Source organism: Malaclemys terrapin, chromosome 4 (assembly GCF_027887155.1).
Source record: "Malaclemys terrapin pileata isolate rMalTer1 chromosome 4, rMalTer1.hap1, whole genome shotgun sequence".
Taxonomy (NCBI): domain Eukaryota; kingdom Metazoa; phylum Chordata; order Testudines; family Emydidae; genus Malaclemys; species Malaclemys terrapin.
Window position 1 is genome coordinate 63,839,517 of NC_071508.1, and position 11,142 is coordinate 63,850,658.

Consider the following 11,142-nt stretch of genomic DNA (forward strand, 5'->3'; position numbering starts at 1 on the left):
GAGCTGTTTATTTCACATTGAATCTTAAAGTTGCCAAAAGTTTGGAGATTGCTGTAGAACTAATGAGTTAAAAACAAAAATCACCCTTAGCTAAAGATACCTGGGGACCTTTTCATGCTTATTTTTATTTTAGATCCATATTCCACAAATGGGTATGGATATGGTTTCAAACCACCAATTGCAGCCCTGCATTTTTAACACCCCAAAACACATGTGTGGAGTTAGGGGAATATTTTCAAAATGGATTCAGATTTTGAGCCACAAACTCTGCGAGTGTTTAGATCTGAGTTTTGACTCAGACCCATTTCTAGGCTAAATACATAAACATCTATTTGGTCAAATGTACAGTAACTGTCTTTTTTAAAACCACTATTTCAACAGTTTCAGCGGTAATCATCTGCCTTGCTGGCATCTAACTTTGAAAAGTTTCTATGGGAATAGTCTGCCCTTTCTGGCTTGATTTCTTAATATCCTTTACAAATTTATTGCCTGGAACATGCTGTCTACTCACTGATGTCTTTCTTCTTTCTGCACCGAGCAGGATTTGGCTGCTGCTTCAAATTTGCACGTCTTGTTTGAGAAGCTTCACAGATGATGTGGGAACAGGCACATCGTGCTAGTTCTATACTGTGTTCTTTGCTTCAGGGCTGAAGAGAACGTGCTTTGAAACATGGATGTGTAGAATCTGTGCAGCATCTTCCTGCCTGCTCTGTTTCTCATTCTAGCATAAAACACTAATAGCATTTTGCTTTGACAACTGCACCTCAGTTTGCACCAATTTTCCAGAGACAGTCTGCTCGCTCTTCTGTAAAGTGATCTTGCATATTTCTGACACAGGAACCACAATAATTCATCTTTATCTTTTTATAATCCTGTTTTGACTCTTTGTAGTCTTCATAGGGTAGAACCAAATAATTTAGGTTCGGATCCTGCATTCCTTGCACAGTCAATAGTTTCAATAATGCTTATTGCCCATTTACTTTAATATGAGTTTGGGGTATGCCAGGAATTTAGGATGGGGCCTATAATCATAGAATATCACAGATAAATCTGGATTAAGGAAAGCTAGATGGTGCAAAGACCAGCAAAATTTTCTTGTCCCCAAACAAAACCAGGAAAACAAAAAAATATTGTTCTGATTTACATCCAAGTGATCTGCCTATTTTCCTTCTGTTCCTTCCCTCCCATTTCCCTTCCCATGTTGTCTCCCACCTGAGGAAGGGAATATCTGCCCTTAAATGATCAAAAATAGACGGAAGAGCTGAAGCAAGAAGCTCAGCTTCCTGTTCAATGCATCATGCTAGATGGGTAGCTCTAGATGGTCTGAGATGAGGGTTCTTCTAGCAGATAGGAGCTGGAGATATGTATCTTGTTGGTCCAGGTGCTGATTCATGGTTGCCCTACAAGTCCTTTACATCAGGTCTGCCAGCATAAGAATGATGTCAGACCATTTAAACCAGTCACCAAAGATCAGGCAACAGCAGAAGAAGTGGGGCACTCAATCCGGGGTTCAGAGTAATGGCCATACTGGTCTTCCCTGATGGTGGCTTCTCTCCCTCTAGAGTATCTCAGTTTGTAGGACAGTACTTTGAAGGTTACTCAATCTTCGAGGAACATACCTCCTGATAAAACTCATAATATCAGCAAATCCCTTTGGAAACAAAAACACAAATGACTGGAATTTTACTTCCTCATTTGCAAGAAAATGCAAGCGTATCAGTAAATCAGAGGTGCCACATAATCTGTTTCCTTCACACATTTTCATTTTTACTATTGGGCATAAGAATTATTTGTTCACATTACGTTAATTCAGCTTACACTATCTCTCATACAGGGCCCTGTGCACTCCATGCCAACCTTGACCTAATTTTTGTAGCACACCAGTGCAACAGAGTACAATTCTGTGGTTCTTTCAGCTAAAAACTTATATAATTTTTAAAAGCTTTATTGAGTTAAATATGAAAATGAGTAATACAGTGGATACCACAATCTTTTTGCAGCTGATCCAAAACGTATTGATTTTGATAGGTCATTGGGGCTTGTCTAGCAAACATTTAGGCCAGTGCTACACTACAGACCTATATCAATATAACTACGCGGCTTTGGGGTGTGAAAAATCCACACCCTAAGCATCACAGTTATATTGACCTTCACCACCCCCCAAACACCTGTGTAGACAGTGCTATGTTGATGGAAGAAGCCTCTTGGGGAAGGTGGATTAACTATACCAAAGGGAGAAGCTCTCCTGTTGGTGTAGTAGCATCTTCACTCAAGTGCTACAGCAGTGCAGCTGTGCCACTGTACGTGAAGACAAGCCCTTAGCTTGCAAGCTGGGGTGTTACTCTACCTTTCATCAATCTGCTGCAGACCAACTGTGTGTGCACACTGCTGTCAAGCATCAACACTTCATTAATGCATTTTGATATAGCTTTCTGAAACAGGAGTAGATCAAAGTGCATTAACAAACTGTTAATGTGCATCAACAACGTGCAAAGGGACAAATCCTCCACTGCAGGCTAGTGTAGGGTAGATTCACACCCCAGCTTGCCATGAATGTTTGTGTAGACACGCCTTTGGTTGCTTCTTTTAATATCAATTTCATTAATTTTACACTGCTCCTAATGGCCCAGTTATGCCACCCATACTCAAGGACTTTAATGGAATAAGGTACTACTCTGTGAATAAGGGTGGAAGAATTTGGCCCTATACATTTATGTCTACACTACAGCCTATGTTGGCAAAGCTTATATTGCAAAGAGGGGTGAATATTCTACCCCCTGAGCGACATAAGCGCTCGTGTGCACAGCGTTGTCAGTGGGAGAGCTTCTCCCACTGACATAGTTTATGCTGCTTGCGGAAGTGGGCTTTTTATGCTGACAGAAGAGCTCATCAACATAGAGCATCTTCACCAGAGGCACTGCGTGTAGACATGGCGCCAGCTGAGAGAACTGTTCTGGAGATTTTGAAGATGCAGAAGGTAGTTTGAGAATAGCACATTAGCTGGATGTTTCTGCTAATGGATCAGCAGTGAAACAGTTATCAATCTTGACATTGAAATTGCCAGCATCAGATTTCAGAATTAACAATCCCATTTGTATGAATGGGTCAGTTCACAGCTCTCTGTGCTAAATTTCATAGTCTCTGCATATTAACACAGATTTTGCTGAATTAGTTTGCAGTTGGTTCACATTTAGGTTTTATTTGTAACCATAAAGGCTAGAAATTTTAGTCCACATTCTCTGCTGGAGTAAATAACTCCATTAAACTTCAAAGAAGCTGTACAAAGTTACACAATCAGAAAATTTGACCCTTATTTCTTAAAAAATCATTTGAAACCTTAGATTCTGCAGTGCTGTTTTGCAATAGGGATTCAGTTCTATCCCAAATTGCACAACTGTGTTATTGCAGGGTACACAGGGCTCTGGCCTTGTAGTCCATGATTGACTGTAGAATAATGGTCCTACCAAATTTACCAGTGAACTGCGGTTGTGAGAATCACCATGGTAGCTTCAGAATCTTATAGAAACATGAGGCAGTTGTTCCATGAAACCTTTACAATATCAGGTTTTATTTATATGCGTTCTCTTCCACAACACAGAGTGACTTTGTCTTAAATGCAGGAGACAGTTGCATTGTCCAGCAGTTTTACAGCTTTGTGACACATCAGAGTGACCTAACCACACTCCACTTGCCCCTGGATTTCATGCATCATTATGTATCCGGAGAGAGAATAGCACAATTGTTTGTCTATAAATGATAGTGATGTTAGCAGGTACTAGTGTGAATAGTCTTATTTTAAATTTATGTGGTTTTTAACTTTTGAAAGCTAATATGACACTGTTATACATTATGCTAGGTAACATTATTTAAAAGCCCTTCAATCTAGAAATCTCAGCTTGAATTTTTACACTCTGCCTTTCTTTGTCCTTTTGAAAGCTAAATAACAATACCTATGATAAATTATGTTTGTAAATGTTCATTTAAGTTCTGCACAAGACCTAAAAAGCGTGGTGTGAAATTTCAGCCTGAGATTGCTTGATTGATTTACTTTAGAATGTCAAAGCCAAACTACTACTTACTATGCTGTCATAAGCCAATTTACAGTAAATCAGTCTAACACAGGAATGTCATACAATACTTTATAAGTGACTGGAATAGCTTTGATTATGGATTTAACTTAATCCAAGTACATATATGCTTAGAAAAGGACATTTTGGGTGCTATATAAATAAATAATAATAACATTATGACAAACACACTAACATCTAAGATCATTCATAAATAATTTCATTAAAATGACCTTCAATAAAAAAAAAATGTTGGACTCATGCCCTTTTATGCTTTATGATGTCATGTGCTGAAAGGTCTTTTGTTCATATTACAAATTCACAGCTATTCTACGCTATTTTTCCCTATATCTCCCTACACTATTTTGGGCCTACAACTTCATGAAGCTGGACTTTTCTCTGCCTTCCTTGACTTGTTTTACTTCCTGACTTGAGAACAAGAAAGATGACAACATCATAGACACCAGGCAATTAAGTATGATTAATTGAGAGGGGCAGTGAGTATCATTCAGATTCTTTGTTCAAGTTCTCATTAGCCCCAGTTTCACTTGAATGCCTACAAACACATCTGCATGAAAAAGAGGACCCTGCCTGAGGGCAGTTGACTATTGTCTGCCTAGGGGAAGAGAGGCTTTATGACTTGGGCTCTTGAGGCTCAGGCTAAGGGACTATTTAATTGTGATGTGGACATTGGAGTTCCTGAGTTCTGGGACCTTCCCACCTTGCAGGTCCTAGAGCCTGTGCTCCAGCCTGAGCCCAACCGCGTGCACTGAAATTAAACAATCTCTTAGTCCATGCCCTGTGAGCCCGAGTCAGCTGGCTCAGGCTAGCTGAGGATTTCAAATGTAGGGTAGATGAACCCAGAGTAATTCTCTCTCTCTCTCTCTGGCTCATTAAATATATATACTAAGATGAACAGTTTCACCAAGAGAGACAGAGAGCAACTCACCGTAGAATAGCCTAGTAGTTAGGGCACTCAGCTGCTAGGAGGTAGATGTAAGTTTACAGTCCTTGAACCGGAGTGAGGATTCAGATCTTTGGTTTTCAATCCCCCAAGCAAGTCTCCTACTCCAGGGTTACGAGGGACATACCCTCTGTCTTGCACTTTCCGATGACCCAAAATGGATTTTGCTAACAAATTCTGAACCTTTTGGGAACCAAACTATTTTTTCTTGATATTTTGGTTTCCTGGCTGAAAAATAAAAAAATAAAAATAAAAAAAACCTAATAGTTCGCTGAGCTGTACATATAATATTCCGGATATTTAAAAGGTTAGAAAGCAAGCAGAAACAATGCTTTTTGGGGGAAGAGCCCTAAAATCCTTTCAGGCCTTTTTAAAAATACATCATAAAGTGAAGTTCTTACCCACGAAAGCTTATGCTCCCAATACTTCTGTTAGTCTTAAAGGTGCCACAGGACCCTCTGTTGCTTTTTACAGATTCAGACTAACACGGCTACCCCTCTGATACTTGACATCATAGATTGAAATACCTGCAAGGCTGAAAGGTGGCTTTTGAACTTATCCCATACAAAAGCAAGACAGAGCAGATTGGGGTAGTATTTGGTTACATCTTGTTATAAATATCATGAAATATGAATGACAGAGTGACTTTAGGGAATGAAATCTGGATCCACAATGAGGAAGATTTATTGTGCTGAGCTGGTGCTACAAGTTCCAACTTAAATTATCTCCTCTCTTCACTTGTTCTCCCCCCTCTCCCTGCAATCTGTCCCCCCATCCTACTTGATTCTTCCTCTAGCCATAGAAGGCTACCACCAGGGACATTAATTTCCTTACATCTCTAAGCAGAATATTTACTAGTGTGTCATTTTAAGTGTCAGAATGTTCCACTGGAACATTTTATTTGTTTTGATGACCCATAACCAAAACGTTATGTTCCTGTGCTGGATAGTCTGCTTTTCTTCTTTTACTTAGTACAGTATAATCTATACATTTAGTGTTTGAAAGCATTAGCGCACAAGTCAGGAAATAAAGCAACAGAAATAAAAGCAAAGAAAAAGTTCAGCCTTATGAAGAAGTAAAGCCAAATTATCCACCACATTACAGTCCCCTTACACTGCAGTGTTATAAAGGATTTAGCCACTGGTGAATAGTCTTTAACATGTAAAAGCAGATTTAGATTGTCTGGGTCAGATGTTAACATGACATTAAAGATTTAAAAACACAATAATGTTTTAAGTTACTTCACATTCTGTAAGTAAGTCTCTAATTAACAAAAATCAAAGTTTGGTTAAATACATTTTGACACTGCCCCTTTAATAGACACTGGAGTGCGCTTGTTCCTTTCCCCCAGGCTTCCATAACTCACCGATTTTATTTTAAGATAGACCCTATTTTTCATTACTTGGACCATCAGCATAAAAATATTAACAAGGGGTAAAATCTATAACGTGTGGTTTGCATCAGGAAATCAAACTTGAAATTTAGCTGTTCTTATAGATTACCATATTCTACAAGATTAATTGTCTCATTGTACTATCTGAATCCATCTGAGGCATTTACAAGTGGTTTGTGACTTACTATGGAGTGCTTCAGGCATGTTCTGAGAAACTCAGGCACTGGCTGATGTATCTTTCTAAATGTACCAAATGAGTATATGGAGTAAAGTGTCACAAAATGTAAGTGATAAGCCATGAAAGCACTTCCTGTGGATCCTGTTCACCTCTGACTATGGATAGACTCATCTCATTGTGTTTACACTGAAAAGAAATGCTACCATGTAAACTCTTATCAACCCCAAGCCTTCAAAAGTCTGAGTCAGGTCTCAAAACATCTGCAATTGACTTAAAAATAATGATAAAAAAATGTTGGGTTCTTTATTTGTCTTTTGGTTTGAGCCATTAGGGTGAACTTAAGTCACAGGGTATTCTCTGCAGAAACTTTTTAAAAAATGAAGGTGAGAGTCTCATGTAACTATCTTACTCCTGTAGCTAAAACTTTAAGAAAAACCACTGAATATTGTGAGACTTGTGATTTGTGTCACAAGAGCTGCAACAACGCATATTGAAGAGCTGTTCTGGATGGGTCAAGATGTTTCTGCTTTGCATCATGCTCAATGCTTCATTTCCAGTAGTGACTTGTTCTTTTCATTTCTTTATAGCAAATAAATCCCAGGGAGAATTCTTAAAGAACTGTTGGTATTTGTTACACAGACATGAATCTTTCTCCCCATAGCCGGACTGCTTTACTTGCTCCAGCGATGCTTCAGTTTCCCTATTGCAGATAGGAAGCTAATTTGTTTAGCCCTGTAGCAAAGCTGTAAACTTCTTCCAGGGCAAGCAACAATTCAAATGAGAAACACAAATTATTCACCTTCCCAAGCCAGAGGCATCATCTTCACTCTGTGTGGAACAATGATCCATCTGTAGGTCTGTGTATGTTACACATCACGATCTTTTCCAGTCCACAGAAGATATGGGCCTGGTACAACTCTCAGTGGGAGAGTCCCTTTAGCTCAAGCTGTAGCAAGACTCAAGCTTTCAAATCTGGAGGTCCATCATCACACATACAACATTTCCCCCTAGATTCAAAGCACAGCCGTGGTGGTTTCTTTCCACCCTCTGTGGAACCCCTGTCCTACAATAAACCAGGGCCTACACTAGTCTCAAGATCATACTGCTTTCCTTCACCTGCATTAATCAAATTAGTTCGAATTCTTCATACCTCAGAACAGTGCTCACCCTTACCACACTGATTCCAGGATGTACATGTGGATCTTTACCCAAGCATATTTTTACCTTTCCCTGGGGTGTTCTTTATCACCTTTCCTGCCTCTAGGTCTTCTCTCTGGACCTTTCCAACAGGCTTCTTTCCATGGATCGCTCAGCCTCCTACCCTGGTGCTCTTACTGCTGTGAATCCTACTGCTAGTTTCTCATTCTAACTAGGGCAGCAACCCACATGTGATCTAACCTCTTCCCAGATCTCTCAATATTCTGAGAGAAGCCTGCTTCTAATATTCCCTGGCACTCATTCCCAGAATGCCTTGCTGCAGCCCGGTATCAGGGGGTAGCCGTGTTAGTCTGTATCTACAAAAACAACAAGGAGTCTGGTGGCACCTTAAAGACTAACAGATTTATTTGGGCATAAGCTTTCGTGAGTAAGAAGTGAGGTTTTTACTCACGAAAGCTTATGCCCAAATAAATCTGTTAGTCTTTAAGGTGCCACCAGACTCCTTGTTGTTTTTGCTGCAGCCCATAGTTCCTAAGATTCCTCCCAGAATTTCCTTGTTTTGTTCCGGAAACTGGGCCTGTAGCCTCCTTCAAAAGATCAGCGCCTTGTTATGTGCACCTTCTTGAAGACAGAGCACTTAGAGTCATGCTTCAAATAGAAAGCTCGTTTAACTTGGAGGTCTGCTATAACATACTAAGTGGTGGAGGCCATATAAAGACCTAGATTGATAGACTCCTGATAATTTATGTAATAAACATAAACATCAGTGCCAGTGAGTGGCAGCGTTTTTTTTAAAAATAAGCTTTGAAAGAGCAGTTTGGTTTCTTCCATATGAGATCATTATTCACTGAAATGAATGGAACTTTTTAACCCAGAACTTATATATATAAATAAATGTAAATAACTTTAACTTCAAACATCCATCTTAACAATGAAGCAATTCCCTGGTCTGACTGTGAAACTTGCCTCTTTGAAAGATATTCAATACAGTTGTAAGATCAAAAAGAAATGAATTCCAGGCTAGTCTAGAAAATATATTATTTTGTGCTGCAATAGTATATTAGCAGAGCTAGAAATTCACATCTGTAAGTTACAAGCTTTTTAATAGCCTCATATTAATTTTTAAATGATCTTTTAGATTATAATTTAGGGGCGGAATGTAGTGTTCAGGTCTATGAAAGACTAATACCAATGGCTTGAGCCAAGATATAATGTAGATAAGCTGGTGTACACTCTTCCCCACATAACTTAATAGGTATTTGCAGCATACCTTGCTCTTCTGGTTGCAGGCCTCTCATGAACAGAAACTGGTAATTAAGCTAGATCTTACAGTTTTGTTTTAAAACTGAGTTTAGTTTTGATTAAGAGTGCCAGCCTACATGAGTGCCAGCCTGATGTCCAGCAATTAGCTTTAAAACAGTCATAGCACACAGTGACTGCCTCTGTGTTTGAAAGGTCCCCATTCCATCAATACACCTTACCACAGGTGGATTCCTGGATCCACTGACTTCAATGGAGGGCAAGGATTTCACCCTGAACTCTATCCGGGAGGGACAACATCTAATGGTAAAGCCTCCTGCAGGCACAGACTACCAACAAGGGTTCCAATTAGCACAGACTGGGATAGTGATTTTTGGAATGTGGACACCTACCCATTAGAAACTGGACTGAAACCAATTCACGTCCCATTGACTTTATACAGCCTTCTGATGATTATAATGGCCTCTCTGTTCCTCCTCAAACATCCTCTATGGTCACCAGTCTTTGATGTTGCCATCTTCTTTCATGATTTTTGCCCCGATACTCATATTTTACCCATCTCTTTAAAAGCAAGCACCTTGAAGAATTATCTAGAGCAACAACAAACATGCCAAAGTCCATTTTCTCCTTCTAGGCTTGTGATTTGTCCACTGTGGAACTAGATTACTGCCCCCTAGAATAATGTGGAGCTCCTATCATCACTTGTATCAGAGTTAATTGCTTTTTAACCACAATAAGTGCTGAGATTTACGTTTACTCCCTAATATTGCGGCCCTCAAAGATATGTTAAAGCCAGTGCTTATGAAAAACAGACTCATTTTTCTGATAAAGTAAGCTACAGAAATCCTTGTTCCATTGAAGGAAATAGGAATTTTGCCATTTGACTTCAGCAGAGCCAGGATTTTACCCGACATCTTTAGAACTTAATATATGAAATCATAGCTCAACTTTTTGAAGAACTGGAATGCAACACAACATAAATATAAGCTACAGTGATACCAACATTTAGATAGGTTTTGGATATTAAATACCATACCTAATTTCTTTGGGCTTCTGCAAATACATAGTATACCGATGTTTGCAAGTGAGTAGGTTTTAAATAACCTGCTCTGATGATAATCCAATAAATAAATTGGAGTGCATATTTCAGTTGAAGGAATTTCTCCCCAGAATGACTGCCCCGTTACTAATATTTATATGGAACTTTTAAAATGTAGATTGCTGTAAATAACCTCTGGATCTATTAACATTTATCATTATTAATTATTTGTATTACTGTAGTGCCTACAGGCCTTAGTCATTGGGCGAGGCACTGTACAAACAGAACAAAAATTTAGTCCTTGCCCCAAAGAGTTTACAATCTAAGTATAAAACAAATGACAACAGGTGGATAGACAGGAAGACAGATGGGGGAGTACAAGGAAACAATGAGACAATATTGGTCAGCATGATAGTCAGTGGTATCAGAGACAATTGTAAGCCACACATTTTATATGTGGATTTGAATCTGGATTTCCTCAAAGTTTTAAGGGGTCTGGATCTGGCACTGAAGTTGAAATACATCTAGAATGACTGGTTTCTCAGTTTAGGAGCCTGCAATGACATCATGCTGCTCTCCCTTGGGAGGGTATCTTCTGATACACACATTTCCACAGATTTATAGCTAAAGATCCCTGGAAATAGCTGCATTTTCATTTGGCAGCCTTGATCTGTGTGCAGAAGCATAAGGCACTGAAATACACAGAAGCCAGTATGTTTTGTTGAGTTTTCCTGTGAAATGCAAGTTACCTCATGGGAACAATGTTTCATTCTTCTGTTTGCTGGAAGCATGGGGGAGGGAGGACATCGTGTGATTTATCCAGCAGTTTACCTGCAACAAAATGTGATCACCATGTAATATATTTTGGATAGGATAAGTATTGAGTGATATGCTAAATAATTAGTTTTGTAGGGATGTCAGATTTTGATCGGTTAGTATTATATTTAACAGTTTGTCTTTGGCTTGGTTCCCCATCTTACACTGGCTTTTTGATTACAGAAAGCATCACAAAAGGGTGACAGGAAGGAAAATAGGACTGGGAGACAGATTTTATATTAGGTGGTAGGAGGGGTGATTTTCACC